Source organism: Hordeum vulgare, chromosome 2H, assembly GCF_904849725.1.
Source record: "Hordeum vulgare subsp. vulgare chromosome 2H, MorexV3_pseudomolecules_assembly, whole genome shotgun sequence".
NCBI lineage: Eukaryota > Viridiplantae > Streptophyta > Magnoliopsida > Poales > Poaceae > Hordeum > Hordeum vulgare.
In genome coordinates, this window is record NC_058519.1 from 453,683,852 (window position 1) to 453,700,904 (window position 17,053).

The following is a 17,053-nucleotide window of genomic DNA, read 5'->3' on the forward strand; positions in this document are numbered from 1 at the left end:
TAAGGAGTGGAAAGAGCTCAAGCTTGGGGATGCCCAAGGCACCCCAAGCCAAATTCAAGGACACCAAAAAGCCTAAGCTTGGGGATGCCTCGGGAAGGCATCCCCTCTTTCGTCTTCAATCCATCGGTAACATTACTTGGGGCTATATTTTTATTCACCACATGATATGTGTTTTGCTTGGAGCGTCTTGTATCTTAGGAGTCTTTTCTTTTTGTTGTGTCACAATCATCCTTGCTGCACACCTTTTTTAGAGAGATAGACATGCACTCATCGTGATTTTGCTAGAATGCTCATAGTGCTTCACTTATATCTTTTGAGCTAGATACTTTTGCTCATAGTGCTTCACTTATATCTTTTGAGCTAGATACTTTTGCTCATAGTGCTTCACTTATATCTTTTGAGATAGATACTTTTTCTCTAGTGCTTCACTTATATCTTTTGAGCTAGATACCTTTTGCTCTTGTGCTTCACTTATATCTTTAGAGCACGGCGGTGCGTGATTTGGTAGTTGGCTTATGCTATGAAAGTAGTCCCATGTGCTAGGTACCCAAAGAGGATGCAAAAACCTCCATCTTCATGTGCATTGAGTAGAAAGAAAAGTTTCGATTCCTCTCAATTAGTTTTGAGACATGGATTCGGGAATATTAAAAGCTATGTTAGTAGGGTGTTGTGAATCTAGAAATACTTGTGTTGAAGTTAGTGATTCCCGTAGCATGCACGTATGGTGAATCGCTATGTTAGGAAGCCGGAGCATAATTGATCTATTGATTGTTATCCTCTGTGTTGAGGTCGGGATCGCGCGATGGTTTACACCTACCAACCATTCCCCTCGGAGTATGCGTTTAGCACTTTGTTTCAATTACTAATAAAAACTTCCGCAATAAGTATATGAGTTCGTCATGACTAATGTTGAGTCCATGGTATAGATGCACTTTCACCTTCCACCATTGCTAGCCTCTCTAGTGTCGCGCAATTCTTGTTGGTGCACAAACCCACCATACCTACCTACTATGGCATTTTCATAGCCATTCCGAGATATATTGCCATGCAACTACCACCGTTCCGTCTCATGACTTGTGTCGTCACTCTCATATTGCCATTGCATGATCATACTAGATCGTTGCACATCCCGGTACACTGCCGGAGGCATTTCCTATGGAGTCATCATCATTGTGATCTTTGAGCTTTGAGTAAATAAAAGTGTGATGATCATCATTATTAGAGCATTGTCCCATGTGAGGAAATAAAAAAAGAGGCCAAAGATCCCAAAAACAAAAAAAAGGAGAAAAGAAGAAAAAAAGAGGCCTAAGAGCCCAAATAAAAAAAAAGAGAGAAAAAGAGAGAAGAGACAATGCTACTATCTTTTTCCACACATGTGCTTCATATTAGCACCATGTTCTTCATGATTGAGAGCTTCTTGCTTTGTCACTACCATATGCTAGTGGGAATCTTTTATATAACTTGGCTTGTATATTCCAGTGATGGGCTTCCTCAAAATTGCCCTAGGTCTTCGTGAGCAAGCAAGTTGGATGCACACCCACTAGTTTTCCTTTTGAGCTTCCACATACTTATAGCTCTAGTGCATCTCTTATATGGCAATCCCTACTCATTCACATTGATATCTATTAATGGGCATCTCCATAGCCTATTGATACGCCGAGTTAATGTGACCATCTCCTCCTTTTTTGTCTCACAACCACCACCACACTCTATTCCACCTATAGTGCTATATCCATGGCTCACGCTCATGTATTGCGTGATAGTTATAAAAAGTTTGAGAAAGTAAGAGTGCGAAAACAATTACTTGGCCAATTCCGGGGCTGTGCATGATTTACATTACTTGTGTGAGGATGATGGAGCATAGCCAGACTATATGATTTTGTAGGGATAACTTTCTTTGGCCTTGTTATTTCGAAAGTCCATGATTACTTTGCTAGTTTGCTTGAAGTATTACTGTTTTCATGTCAATAGCAAACTATTGTTTTGAATCCTACGGATCTGAACATTCATGTCACGTGAAAGAAGTTGCAAAGGACAACTATGCTAAGTAGCATTCCACATCAAAAATTCATTCTTTATCACTTCCCTACTCGAGGACGAGCAGGAGTTAAGCTTGGGGATGCTTGATACGTCTCCAACGTATCTATAATATTTGATGGTTTCATGCTATTATCTTGTCAAACTTTGGATGTTTTGCATGCCTTTTATTTATTTTCCGGGACTAACTTTTTAATCTAGTGCCAAGTGCCAGTTCTTGTTTTTTCCATGTTTTTGACCCCTTTCAGAGGAGATTTTGAAAAGGAGTCCAAACGGAAGAAAATCCCCGAAAAGATTTTTTCTGGAACGAAAGAAGATCGGAGAGCTTGGGGGCCAAGCCAGAAGAGCCCTAGGGGCCCCACAAGCCCCTACCCCGCGGCGAGGGGGGTCGCGCCATGCAGGCTTGTGGCCCCCGTGGAGGTCCCCGGACCTAGATCTTGCTCCTATAAATTCCCAAATATTCCCAAAAAATCAGGGGAGCATCGTAATCACTTTTCCACCGTCGCAAGCTTCTGTCTCCGCAAGATCCCATCTGGGGCACGTCTTGGTGCCCTGCCGGAGGGGGATTCGAACACGGAAGGCTTCCCCATCAACACCATGACCTCTCCGATGATGCGTGAGTAGTTCACCATAGACCTACGGGTCCATAGCTAGTAACTAGATGGCTTCTTCTCTCTCTTGGATCTTCAATACAAAGTTCTCCATGATCTTCATGGAGATCTATCCGATGTAATCTTCTTTTGCGGTGTGTTTGTCGAGATCCGATGAATTGTGGATTTATGATCAGATTATCTATGAATCTTATTTGAGTTTCTTCTGATATCTCTTATGCATGATTTCATATCCTTGTAATTCTCTTCGAGTTGTGGGTTTTGTCTGGCCAACTAGATCTATGATTCTTACCATGGGAGAAGTGCTTGGTTTTGGGTTCATACCGTGCGGTGACCTCACCCAGTGACAGAAGGTGTAGCGAGGCACATATCATTTTGTTGCCATCAAGGGTAAAAAGATGGGGTTTTCATCATTGGTTTGAGATTATCCCTCTACATCATGTCATCTTGCTTAAAGCGTTACTTTGTTCGTCATGAACTCAATACACTAGATGCATGCTAGATGGCGGTCGATGTGTGGAGTAATAGTAGTAGATGTAGAAAGTGTCAGTCTACTTGTCTCGGACGTGATGCCTATATGCTAGATCATTGCCTTAGATATCGTCATGACTTTGCGCGGTTCTATCAATTGCTCGACAGTAATTTGTTCACCCACCGTAATACTTGCTATTTTGAGAGAAGCCTCTAATGAACACTATGGCCCCCAGGGTCTACTCCACACCATATTTTCAGCCTTACACTTTTTACTTCGTTGCACTTTCCACCTTCATATCTCACTTTGCAAACACTCTTGAAGGGATTGACAACCCCTTTGAAGCGTTGGGTGCAAGCTTGTATGTGTTTGCGCAGGTACTTTGGACTTGACGAGGCCCTCCTTCTGGTTCGATACCTTGGTCTCAAACTAAGGGAAATACTTACTGCTCCTGTGCTGCATCACCCTTTCCTCTTTAAGGGAAAAACCGACGCAAACCAGAGAAGTAACAAGAAGAATTCCTACGCGCCAGGGAAGGACTTTTGTTGCCGCAGCAGCCATCTCCGGAAGGATGTCTCGAAGGTGGATGAGTGTCTTTCGTGCAGCTGTTTCAACTGCTAACACCAGGCTCTCCATTTGTGGTCCTTCAAAGAACTAGCTTGTCGGGGAGTTGTTTTCCTTCATGACCACATCAACGTGGTACTCCTTCATGGTGGCATCGACCCAGTGCTCGTGGTAGAGGAAAATGGGTGATCGGTGGAACTCGCACTTCTCCAGGCTGTCCTCATGGAGTAGGGGAAAGCCGGATGCTAGGAGGTCTTCGGGTACGACGACCATCTACAAGGTTTAAGGGAAGGGTGTCAGTAATGCTTTTGAAGTAGAGTCGAAGAGGTAAGAAGTGCAGAAACTCCTAAGTATAGGTACTAGGTATAGTTTCTGGAAGGGGTTTATCCTATCTGACGTCCATGCTACCTAGGGCTTGCTACAGTCGGGATGGCTCTGATACCAGTTCTATGGGGACCCTGACTTATAAGTCGTGATTACCGAATGCGCGTGTACAGTGATCTCATCGATCAATGATCACCGAACACACAGAAGCTGAATAACAAGAGTCTTACGTCCATACATACCATCTAATACAAATAGAGACCATTAAGGTCAAGTCTTACATAGATAGGGTTAATGTCTACTACATAACCTTCTTCTTGTAGACTCGTGTTGGGCCTCCAAGCGCAGAGTTTTGTAGGACAATAGCAAATTACCCTCAAGTGGATGACCTAAGGTTTATCAATCCATGGGAGGCGTAGGATGGACATGGTCTCTCTGAAGAAACCTTGCAATCAAATAACAAAGAGTCTCTTGTGTCCCCAACACACCAATACAATGGTAAATTGTATAGGTGCACTAGTTCGGCGAAGAGATGGTGATACAAGTGTAATATGGATGGTAGATATAGGTTTTTGTAATCTGAAAATATCAAAACAACAAGGTAACAAATAATAAAAGTGAGCACAAACGGTATTGCAATGCTTAGAAACAGGGCCTAGGGTTCATACTTTCACTAGTGCAAGTTCTCTCAACAATACTAACATAGTTGAATCATATGTAAATACCTCACGTGTGACAAAGAGTTCACTCCAAAGTCACAAATAGCGGAGAACTAACGAAGAAATTATTGTAGGGTACGAAACCACCTCAAAGTTATCTTTTCCGATCAATCTTATGAGCTATCCCTATAAGTGTCACGAACAACCCTAGAGTTCGTACTAAAATAACACCTTAAGACACACATCAACCAAAACCCTAATGTCACCTAGATACTCCAATGTCACCACAAGTACCCATGGGCTTGATTATACGATATGCATCACACAATTTCAGATTCATCATGTTCAATCCAACACAAAGAACTTCAAAGAGTGCCCCAAAGTTTCTACCGAAGAGTCAAGACGACAACATATGCCAACCCCTATGCATAGATTCCCAAGGTCACGGAACCCGCAAGTTGACCACCAAAACATACATCAAGTGGATCTATATAACACCCCATTGTCACCAGTGATATCCCATCGCAAGACATACATCAAGTGTTCTCAAATCCTTAAAGACTCAATTCGATAAGAAAAGTTCGAAGGGAAAACTCAATTCATCACAAGAAGATAGAGAGGGGAAAACTCCATGTAATTTATCTATATTAATAAAGCTCGCGATACATCAAGATCGTGCCATCTCAATAACACGAGAGAGAGAGAGAGAGACAGAGAGAGAGAGAGACAGAGAGACAGAGAGAGAGAGATCAAACACATAGCTACTGCTACATACCCTCGGCCCCGAGGGTGAACTACTCCCTCCTCGTTATGGAGACCGTTGGGATGATGAATATGGCCTCCGGTGATGGTTTCCCCCTCCGGCAGGGTGCCAGAACGGGTTCCCGATTGTTTTTTGTGGCTCTGGAGGCTTGCCACGGAGGAACTCCCAATCTAGATTTCTTTCTGGAGGTTTCTTGATTTTCAGGAATTTTTTACGCCGGTCTCCCGTCAAGGCGGTGCCCCGGGGGGCCACAAGACAGGGCGGCGCCCCTGGCTTGTGGCCAGGTGGTGGACCGCCTCCGGTTGATTCTTTCACGGGTATTTTTTATATTTTCCAAAAATATTCTCTGTAAATTGTCAGCTCATTCCGAGAACTTTTATTTGTGCACAAAAACAAGACCACGATAGTTCTGTTGAAAACAGCTTTAGTCCGGGTTAGTTCTAATCAAATCATACCAAAATCATATAAAATTATTGTAAACATGGCATGAATACTTCATAAATTTTAGATAAGTTGGATACGTATCAAGTGCCTCGAAGGCCGACACACCAAACATAACTAGCAACGGAAATCTGGAACGGAAGCGTGATCCCATGCCATTTGCCTTAACCTACACACATTCTGATTGGGAAGCGTCCTTGTTCGCATGTTCGTCTCCGACGAACTCTTCACCATATCCCTGCTCTTCCATGCCTGGCCAATTAAATAACCAGTGGAAAGCCAATGGATACTTTGAATTTACTCGGAAGCAACCCATGTCGTGGAACAAGCTAATTACAAAACATGATATGACACTGAATGGGTAATTTGCAGAAAGCTAATTTTAAGTGCAATGACATGATCAATATCTTGGAGGGTGTGCATCATAGCGTAGCCAATATCCATACGAACATGTTACAAATATCAATATCAACCGAGGGTTGAATCTCCCATGCACAACCATCATGCCAAGTCATCTGACTTAGTTCATGAATCACACTACAATCTTTCTCACACAATCACCTTTCTCACCCACGCACACTTAGTTTATGCGAAAACTCAAGACGTAGTTTTAGCAGGATTACCTAAGTGTCCTTGACTGTGCACATGACTATTCGAATAGTCTTACACTCTGCAGAGGTTGCGCGTTGTACCCACAAGACTCGGGGAACTTCCGTGTCATTCACGACTCCCGGTATATAACATACCTGAGGTAAGCCCCTGGCGACACTAAACAAATAGTCCACTTGTTGGTACCATCCGTCACGATGTACATCATACGAGCCTCGCTCTCGATCGTACCATCCATGAGGGCACGCAACGGTGTGCCAAGTTCCTGTAAAAGCAGCTCATGGTCACCCTACCAAGTACGACCCCGTCTCGAGTGTTGGGGAACATCGCATGGGAAACAAAAAATTTCCTACGCGCACGAAGACCTATCATGGTGATCTCCATCTACGAGAGGGGATGAGTGATCTATGTACCCTTGTAGATCGTACAGCAGAAGCGTTAGTGAACGCAGTTGATGTAGTGGAACGTCCTCACGTCCCTCGATCCGCCCCGCGAACAATCCCGCGATCAGTCCCACGATCTAGTACCGAACGGACGACACCTCCGCGTTCAGCACACGTACAGCTCGACGATGATCTCGGCCTTCTTGATCCAGCAAGAGAGACGGAGAGGTAGAAGAGTTCTCCGGCAGCATGATGGCGCTCCGGAGGTTGGTGATGACCTTGTCTCAGCAGGGCTCCGCCCGAGCTCCGCAGAAACGCGATCTAGAGGAAAAACCGTGGAGGTATGTGGTCGGGCTGCCGTGGAAAAGTCGTCTCAAATCAGCCCCAATACCTCCGTATATATAGGTGGGAGGGAGGGGACCTTGCCTTGGGGCTCAAGGAGCCCCAAGGGGGTCGGCCGAGTCCAAGGGGGGAAGGCTCCCCCCCCAAACCGAGTTGGACTTGGTTTGGTGGGTGGGAGTCCTTCCCTTCCTTCCCACCTCCCTTTTTTTCTTTCTCTTTGATTTTCCTTTGTATGGCGCATAGGGCCCTTTTGGGCTGTCCCACCAGCCCACTAAGGGCTGGTGCGCCACCCTTATGGCCTATGGGCTTCCCCGGGGTGGGTTGCCCCCCCCCCCGGTGAACTCCCGGAACCCATTCGTCATTCCCGGTACATTCCCGGTAACTCCGAAAACCTTCCGGTAATCAAATGAGGTCATCCTATATATCAATATTCGTTTCCGGACCATTCCGGAAACCCTCGTGACGTCCGTGATCTCATCCGGGACTCCGAACAACATTCGGTAACCAACCATATAACTCAAATACGCATAAAACAACGTCGAACCTTAAGTGTGCAGACCCTGCGGGTTCGAGAACTATGTAGACATGACCCGAGAGACTCCTCGGTCAATATCCAATAGCGGGACCTAGATGCCCATATTGGATCCTACATATTCTACGAAGATCTTATCGTTTGAACCTCAGTGCCAAGGATTCATATAATCTCGTATATCATTCCCTTTGTCCTTCAGTATGTTACTTGCCCGAGATTCGATCGTCAGTATCCGCATACCTATTTCAATCTCGTTTACTGGCAAGTCTCTTTACTCGTTCTGTAATACAAGATCCCGCAACTTACACTAAGTCACATTGCTTGCAAGGCTTGTGTGTGATGTTGTATTACCGAGTGGGCCCCGAGATACCTCTCCGTCACACAGAGTGACAAATCCCAGTCTTGATCCATACTAAGTCAACTAACACCTTTGGAGATACCTGTAGAGCATCTTTATAGTCACCCAGTTACGTTGCGACGTTTGATACACACAAAGTATTCCTCCGGTGTCAGTGAGTTATATGATCTCATGGTCATAGGAATAAATACTTGACACGCAGAAAACAGTAGCAATAAAATGACACGATCAACATGCTACGTCTATTAGTTTGGGTCTAGTCCATCACGTGATTCTCCTAATGACGTGATCCAGTTATCAAGCAACAACACCTTGTTCATAATCAGAAGACACTGACTATCTTTGATCAACTGGCTAGCCAACTAGAAGCTTGCTAGGGACGGTGTTTTGTCTATGTATCCACACATGTAAATGAGTCTTCATTCAATACAATTATAGCATGGATAATAAACGATTATCTTGATACAGGAATTATAATAATAACTATATGTATTATTGCCTCTAGGGCATAATTCCAACAGTCTCCCACTTGCACTAGAGTCAATAATCCAGCCCTCACATCATCATGTGAATTACATTGTAATAAATCTAACACCCATACAGTTCTGGTGTTGATCATGTTTTGGCCGTGGAAGAGGTTTAGTCAGTGGGTCTGCTACATTCAGATCCGTGTGCACTTTGCATATATTTACGTCCTCTCCCTCGACGTAGTCGCAGATGAGGTTGAAGCGTCGTTTGATGTGTCTGGTCTTCTTGTGAAACCGCGGTTCCTTTGCTAAGGCAATGGCACCCGTGTTGTCACAGAACAAGGTTATTGGATTGAGTGCGCTTGGCACCACTCCAAGATCCGTCATGAATTGCTTCATCCAGACACCCTCCTTAGCTGCCTCCGAGGCAGCCATGTACTCCGCTTCACATGTAGAATCTGCTACGACGCTTTGCTTGGAACTGCACCAGCTTACCACACCCCCATTAAGAATAAATACGTATCTGGTTTGCGACTTAGAGTCGTCCGGATCTGTGTCAAAGCTTGCATCGACTTAACCTTTTACGGCGAGCTCTTCGTCACCTCCATACACGAGAAACATCTCCTTAGTCCTTTTCAGGTACTTCAGGATATTCTTGACCGCTGTCCAGTGATCCACTCCTGGATTACTCTGGAACCTACCTGCCATACTTATGGCCAGGCTAACATCCGGTCTAGTGCACAGCATTGCATACATGATAGAACCTATGGCTGCAGCATAGGGGACGGAGCGCATATGCTCTCTATCTTCATCAGTTGCTGGGCACTGAGTCTTACTCAATCTCGTACCTTGTAAAACTGGCAAGAACCCTTTCTTGGACTGTCCCATTTTGAACCGCTTCAAAACTTTATCAAGGTATGTGCTTTGTGAAAGTCCTATCAGGCGTTTTGATCTATCCCTATAGATCTTAATGCCTAGAATGTAAGCAGCTTCTCCTAGATCCTTCATAGAGAAACTCTTATTCAAGTAATCCTTTATGCTCTCTAAAAACTCCACGTTGTTTCCAATCAGCAATATGTCATCCACATATAATATTAGAAATGCCACAGAGCTCCCACTCACTTTCTTGTAAATACAAGATTCTCCAACCACTTGTATAAACCCAAATGCTTTGATCACCTCATCAAAGCGTTTGTTCCAACTCCGAGATGCTTGCACCAGTCCATAAATGGATCGCTGGAGCTTGCACACCTTGTTAACATTCTTAGGATCGACAAAACCTTCGGGTTGTATCATATACAACTCTTCCTTAAGGAAACCGTTAAGGAACGCCGTTTTGACATCCATCTGCCAGATTTCATAATCGAAAAATGCAGCTATTGCTAACATGATTCTGACGGACTTAAGCATCGCTACGGGAGAGAAAGTCTCATCGTAGTCAACTCCTTGAACTTGTGAAAAACCCTTTGCCACAAGTCGAGCTTTATAAACGGTCACATTGCCGTCAGCGTCCGTCTTCCTCTTAAAGATCCATTTGTTCTGAATAGCCTTGCGGCCCTCAGGTAGTACCTCCAAAGTCCACACTTTGTTCTCATACATGGATCCTATCTCGGACTTCATGGCTTCTAGCCATTTGTTGGAATCTGGGCCCACCATTGCTTCTTCATAATTTGCAGGTTCATTGTTGTCTAACAACATGATCGATAAGACGGGATTACCGTACCACTCTGGAGCAGCACGTGGTCTCGTCGACCTGCGTGGTTTGACAGAAACTTGAACTGGAGTTTCATGATCATCATCATTAACTTCCTCCTCAACCGGCGTTGCAACGACACAGGTTTCCCCTTGCCCTGTGCCACCATCCAGAGGGATGAGAGGTTCGACAACCTCGTCAAGTTCTATCTTCCTCCCACTCAATTCTCTCGAGAGAAACTCCTTCTCGAGAAAAGCTCCGTTTTTAGCAACAAACACTTTGCCCTCGGATTTGAGATAGAAGGTGTACCCAACTATCTCTTTTGGGTAACCTATGAATACGCACTTTTCCGCTTTGGGTTCCAGCTTTTCAGGCTGAAGCTTTTTGACATAAGCATCACATCCCCAAACTTGAAGAAACGACAACTTTGGCCTTTTGCCATACCACAGTTCGTATGGAGTCGTCTCAACGGATTTTGATGGTGCCCTATTTAAAGTGAATGCAGCTGTTTCTAATGCATAACCCCAAAACGATAACGGTAAATCAGTAAGAGACATCATAGATCGCACCATCTCTAATAGAGTACGATTACGACGTTCGGACACACCATTACGCTGTGGTGTTCCAGGCGGTGTTAACTGTGAAACAATTCCACATTGTCTTAAGTGAGTACCAAACTCGAAACTCAGATATTCACCCCCACGATCAGACCGTAGGAACTTGATCTTCTTGTTACGATGATTTTCCACTTCACTCTGAAATTGCTTGAACTTTTCAAATGTTTCATACTTGTGCTTCATCAAGTAGACATAACCATATCTACTCAAATCGTCAGTGAAGGTGAGAAAATAACGATATCCGCCGCGTGCCTCCACGCTCATCGGACCACACACATCGGTATGTATGATTTCCAACAAGTCACTTGCACGCTCCATTGTTCCGGAGAACGGAGTCTTAGTCATCTTGCCCATGAGGCATGGTTCGCACGTGTCAAGTGAATCAAAGTCAAGTGACTCCAAAAGTCCATCAGCATGGAGTTTCTTCATGCGCTTTACACCAATATGACCTAAGCGGCAGTGCCACAAAAATATGGCGCTATCATTGTTAACTCTAACTCTTTTGGTCTCAATGTTATGTATATGCGTATCGCTATCAAGATTCAATATGAACAATCCTCTCACATTAGGTGCATGACCATAAAAGATGTTACTCATAGAAATAGAACAACCATTATTCTCTGACTTAAAAGAGTAACCATCTCGCAATAAACAAGATCCAGATATAATGTTCATGATCAACGCAGGCACTAAATAACAATGATTTAAGTTCATCACTAATCCTGATGGTAACTGAAGTGAAACTGTGCCGACGGCGATTGCATCAACCTTGGAACCATTTCCTACGCGCATCGTCACTTCATCTTTCGCCAGCCTTCGTCTATTCCGCAGTTCCTGTTTCGAGTTGCAAATATGAGCAACAGAACCGGTATCGAATACCCAGGCACTACTACGAGAGCCGGTTAAGTACACATCAATAACATGTATATCAAATATACCTGATTTTTCTTTGGCCGCCTTCTTATCTGCCAGATACTTGGGGCAATTGCGCTTCCAGTGACCCATACCCTTGCAATAGTAACACTCCGTTTCAGGCTTAGGTCCAGCTTTGGGTTTCTTCGTCGGATTGGCAACAGGCTTGCCGCTCTTCTTCGAATTACCCTTCTTGCCTTTGTCGTTTCTCTTGAAACTAGTGGTCTTATTCACCATCAACACTTGATGCTCTTTACAGAGTTCAGACTCTGCGACTTTCAGCATCGCAAACAACTCGCCGGGAGACTTGTTCATCCCTTGCATGTTGTAGTTCAACACAAAGCCTTTATAGCTTGGCGGCAGTGATTGAAGGATTCTGTCAGTGATAGCCTCTTGCGGGAGTTCAATCCCCAGCTCAGCTAGACGGTTTGAGTACCCAGACATTTTGAGCACATGTTCACTGACAGACGAGTTTTCCTCCATCTTGCAAGCATAGAATTTATCGGAGGTCTCATACCTCTCGATCCGGGCGTTCTTCTGAAAGATAAACTTCAACTCCTGGAACATCTCAAATGCTCCATGACGCTCAAAGCGACGTTGAAGTCCCGGTTCTAAGCCATACAAGACTGCACATTGAACTATTGAGTAGTCCTCCTTACGTGCTAACCAAGCGTTCTTAACATCCTGATCAGCCGTAGCCGGTGGTTCATCTCCTAGCGCAGCATTAAGGACATAATCCTTCTTCCCAGCTTGTAAGATTAGCTTAAGACTACGAGCCCAGTCTACAAAGTTGCTTCCATCATCTTTCAACTTAGCTTTCTCTAGGAACGTATTAAAATTTAGGATGACTGTCGCGTGAGCCATGATCTACAACACAAATATATTCAAAGTGGACTTAGACTATGTTCAAGATAATTAGAGTTTAACTTAATCAAATTATTTGCTAAACTCCCACTCAAAAAGTACATCTCTCTAGTCATTTGAGTGGTTCATGATCCACTTACACTAGCTCAAGTCTGATCATCACGTGAGTTGAGTGTAGTTTCAGTGGTAAGCATCCATATGCTAATCATATCATCTATATGATTCATGATCGACCTTTCGGTCTCATGTGTTCCGAGGCCATGTCTGCACATGCTAGGCTCGTCAAGCTTAACCCGAGTGTTCCGCGTGCGCAACTGTTTTGCACCCGTTGTATGTGAACGTTGAGTCTATCACACCCGATCATCACGTGGTGTCTCGAAACGACGAACTGTAGCAACGGTGCACAGTCGGGGAGAACACAATTTCGTCTTGAAATTTTAGTGAGAGATCACCTCATAATGCTACCGTCGTTCTAAGCAAAATAAGGTGCATAAAAGGATTAACATCACATGCAATTCATAAGTGACATGATATGGCCATCATCACATGCTTCTTGATCTCCATCACCAAAGCACTGGCACGATCTTCTTGTCACCGGCGCCACGCCATGATCTCCATCAACGTGTTGCCATCGGGGTTGTCGTGCTACTCATGCTATTACTACTAAAGCTACATCCTAGCAAAATAGTAAACGCATCTGCAAGCACAAACGTTAGTATAAAGACAACCCTATGGCTCCTGCCGGTTGCCGTACCATCGACGTGCAAGTCGATATTTTCTATTACAACATGATCATCTCATACATCCAATATATCACATCACATCATAGGCCATATCACATCACAAGCATACCCTGCAAAAACAAGTTAGACGTTCTCTAATTTTGTTGTTGCATGTTTTACGTGGTGACCATGGGTATCTAGTAGGATCGCGTCTTACTTACGCAACCACCACAACGGAGATATATGAGTTGCTATTTAACCTCATCCAAGGACCTCCTCGGTCAAATCCGATTCAACTAAAGTTGGAGAAACCGACACTTGCCAGTCATCTTTGAGCAACGGGGTTACTCGTAACGATGAAACCAGTCTCTCGTAAGCGTACGAGTAATGTCGGTCCAAGCCGCTTCAATCCAACAATACCGCGGAATCAAGAAAAGACTAAGGAGGGAAGCAAAACGCACATCACCGCCCACAAAAACTTTTGTGTTCTACTCGAGAAGACATCTACGCATGAACCTAGCTCTGATACCACTGTTGGGGAACGTCGCATGGGAAACAAAAAATTTCCTACGCGCACGAAGACCTATCATGGTGATGTCCATCTACGAGAGGGGATGAGTGATCTACGTACCCTTGTAGATCGTACAGCAGAAGCATTAGTGAACGCGGTTGATGTAGTGGAACGTCCTCACGTCCCTCGATCCGCCCCGCGAACAATCCCGCGATCAGTCCCACGATCTAGTACCGAACGGACGGCACCTCCGCGTTCAGCACACGTACAGCTCGATGATGATCTCGGCCTTCTTGATCCAGCAAGAGAGACGGAGAGGTAGAAGAGTTCTCCGGCAGCGTGACGGCGCTCCGGAGGTTGGTGATGACCTTGTCTCAGCAGGGCTCCGCCCGAGCTCCGCAGAAACGCGATCTAGAGGAAAAACCGTGGAGGTATGTGGTCGGGCTGCCGTGGAAAAGTCGTCTCAAATCAGCCCCAATACCTCCGTATATATAGGTGAGAGGGAGGGGACCTTGCCTTGGGGCTCAAGGAGCCCCAAGGGGGTCGGCCGAGTCCAAGGGGGGAAGGCTCCCCCCCCAAACCGAGTTGGACTTGGTTTGGTGGGTGGGAGTCCTTCCCTTCCTTCCCACCTCCCTTTTTTTTCTTTCTCTTTGATTTTCCTTTGTATGGCGCATAGGGCCCTTTTGGGCTGTCCCACCAGCCCACTAAGGGCTGGTGCGCCACCCTTATGGCCTATGGGCTTCCCCGGGGTGGGTTGCCCCCCCCGGTGAACTCCCGGAACCCATTCGTCATTCCCGGTACATTCCCGGTAACTCCGAAAACCTTCCGGTAATCAAATGAGGTCATCCTATATATCAATCTTCGTTTCCGGACCATTCCGGAAACCGTCCTGACGTCCGTGATCTCATCCGGGACTCTGAACAACATTCGGTAACCAACCATATAACTCAAATACGCATAAAACAACGTCGAACCTTAAGTGTGCAGACCCTGCGGGTTCGAGAACTATGTAGACATGACCCGAGAGACTCCTCGGTCAATATCCAATAGCGGGACCTAGATGCCCATATTGGATCCTACATATTCTACGAAGATCTTATCGTTTGAACCTCAGTGCCAAGGATTCATATAATCCCGTATATCATTCCCTTTGTCCTTCGGTATGTTACTTGCCCGAGATTCGATCGTCAGTATCCGCATACCTATTTCAATCTCGTTTACCGGCAAGTCTCTTTACTCGTTCTGTAATACAAGATCCCGCAACTTACACTAAGTCACATTGCTTGCAAGGCTTGTGTGTGATGTTGTATTACCGAGTGGGCCCCGAGATACCTCTCCGTCACACGGAGTGAGAAATCCCAGTCTTGATCCATACTAACTCAACTAACACCTTTGGAGATACCTGTAGAGCATCTTTATAGTCACCCAGTTACGTTGCGACGTTTGATACACACAAAGTATTCCTCCGGTGTCAGTGAGTTATATGATCTCATGGTCATAGGAATAAATACTTGACACGCAGAAAACAGTAGCAATAAAATGACACGATCAACATGCTACGTCTATTAGTTTGGGTCTAGTCCATCACGTGATTCTCCTAATGACGTGATCCAGTTATCAAGCAACAACACCTTGTTCATAATCAGAAGACACTTACTATCTTTGATCAACTGGCTAGCCAACTAGAGGCTTGCTAGGGACGGTGTTTTGTCTATGTATCCACACATGTAAATGAGTCTTCATTCAATACAATTATAGCATGGATAATAAACGATTATCTTGATACAGGAATTATAATAATAACTATATGTATTATTGCCTCTAGGGCATAATTCCAACATCGAGAGGGTGACTCGTCCCTCCCGCCACTAGTAATGAGGGCTCTCTGGTAGCATCGACCAAGTTAATCAACAAATCCCCGTCACATAAAGGGGTATCTGGTCACACATGTAAGGTTGGGATGGTCAACAAATCTTAAATATCTCTTGTTTTCGAAACCACACACACACAAATTTTCTTGGCACACTACTTCCTGCTGAAGTGATCACCCAACTTAACACCATCTCCCTCGGGTATTAGTGGCACCCGACGGGGTTTTCGAAAAGACTTTGAAATATTTTCCTTTCCGTCACCTTGCATATTCCCATCCCAATTTGCGTAGCAGCTATGTAGCAACCTAACTACTTCCCACCCACACAACCCTCATAGGAAGGTAGGGTCATGCCCAAGCGCAAGTATCAATGAGGAGTTTTCCAGAGACAACCCAACGAGCTGGTCACCAATTCAACATGATTCAATGCATCAGAATGAAGTGCTATATGACATGCATAAAAGTAGTTTCTTACACATGGTCAAAGGGTTGCTTGCGTGGCTCAACAAGATTCTCGGGGTCTTTGAAGTCTTCTGGTCCAAGTCCCTCGTCAACAACGCAATTTATCGACGCAATATTAACGGGCAAAAATAAGGGCACGGCAAAAAAGAGAAAATAAAGTCTTCCTAAAAATGTCACACCATTTTTGTAAAATAGTAGGGTACTTATAAATTATTGGATTCTGGTTTTGAAGTGTAAAAAGTTTTGAAAAACATTTTAACATATAATTAAAATATCTAAAACTAGGTTTTTAAATAAAAGAGTGTGTAAAAATTTCTGTGAAAATTACACAAGTTATACCATTACATAGCTTAGATTTTAAGGAAAATTTAGGATTTGGAATCACTGTATTTGGACTATTATTTTATCCTCGGGGATTTTTGCTAGTTTTTGTTAAATTGTAAAAAGAAAGAGGTGTTGTGCCTTGTGGGCCGAAACCGGCGCGAGCATAATTGGCCCAGATGAAATCGGCCTAGGACGAAGGGTTGCGCATGACAGGTTTCAATTTGAACCTGCACGCGACCCCTTCTGTCAGCGAGAGAGAGAGGCGGGAAGAGACTGACGCGCGGGTCCCACCCACGATCGTCTTCTACCTCTCTACACGGGCGAGGGGGAGCTCACCAGCGACGAGATGTGGCACGGCTGGGCTCGACGATGATGGGAATGAGACCGACGTGGTCCCACCGTTCGGTTGGGGGTGGTGGGAGGAGGTGAGGTGCAGGGAGTCGTCGACGGTGAGGTCCATGGCGGAGGCGCTTCGGGAGGGTGGTCACCGGCGGTGATTCATGTAGAAAAAGGGTG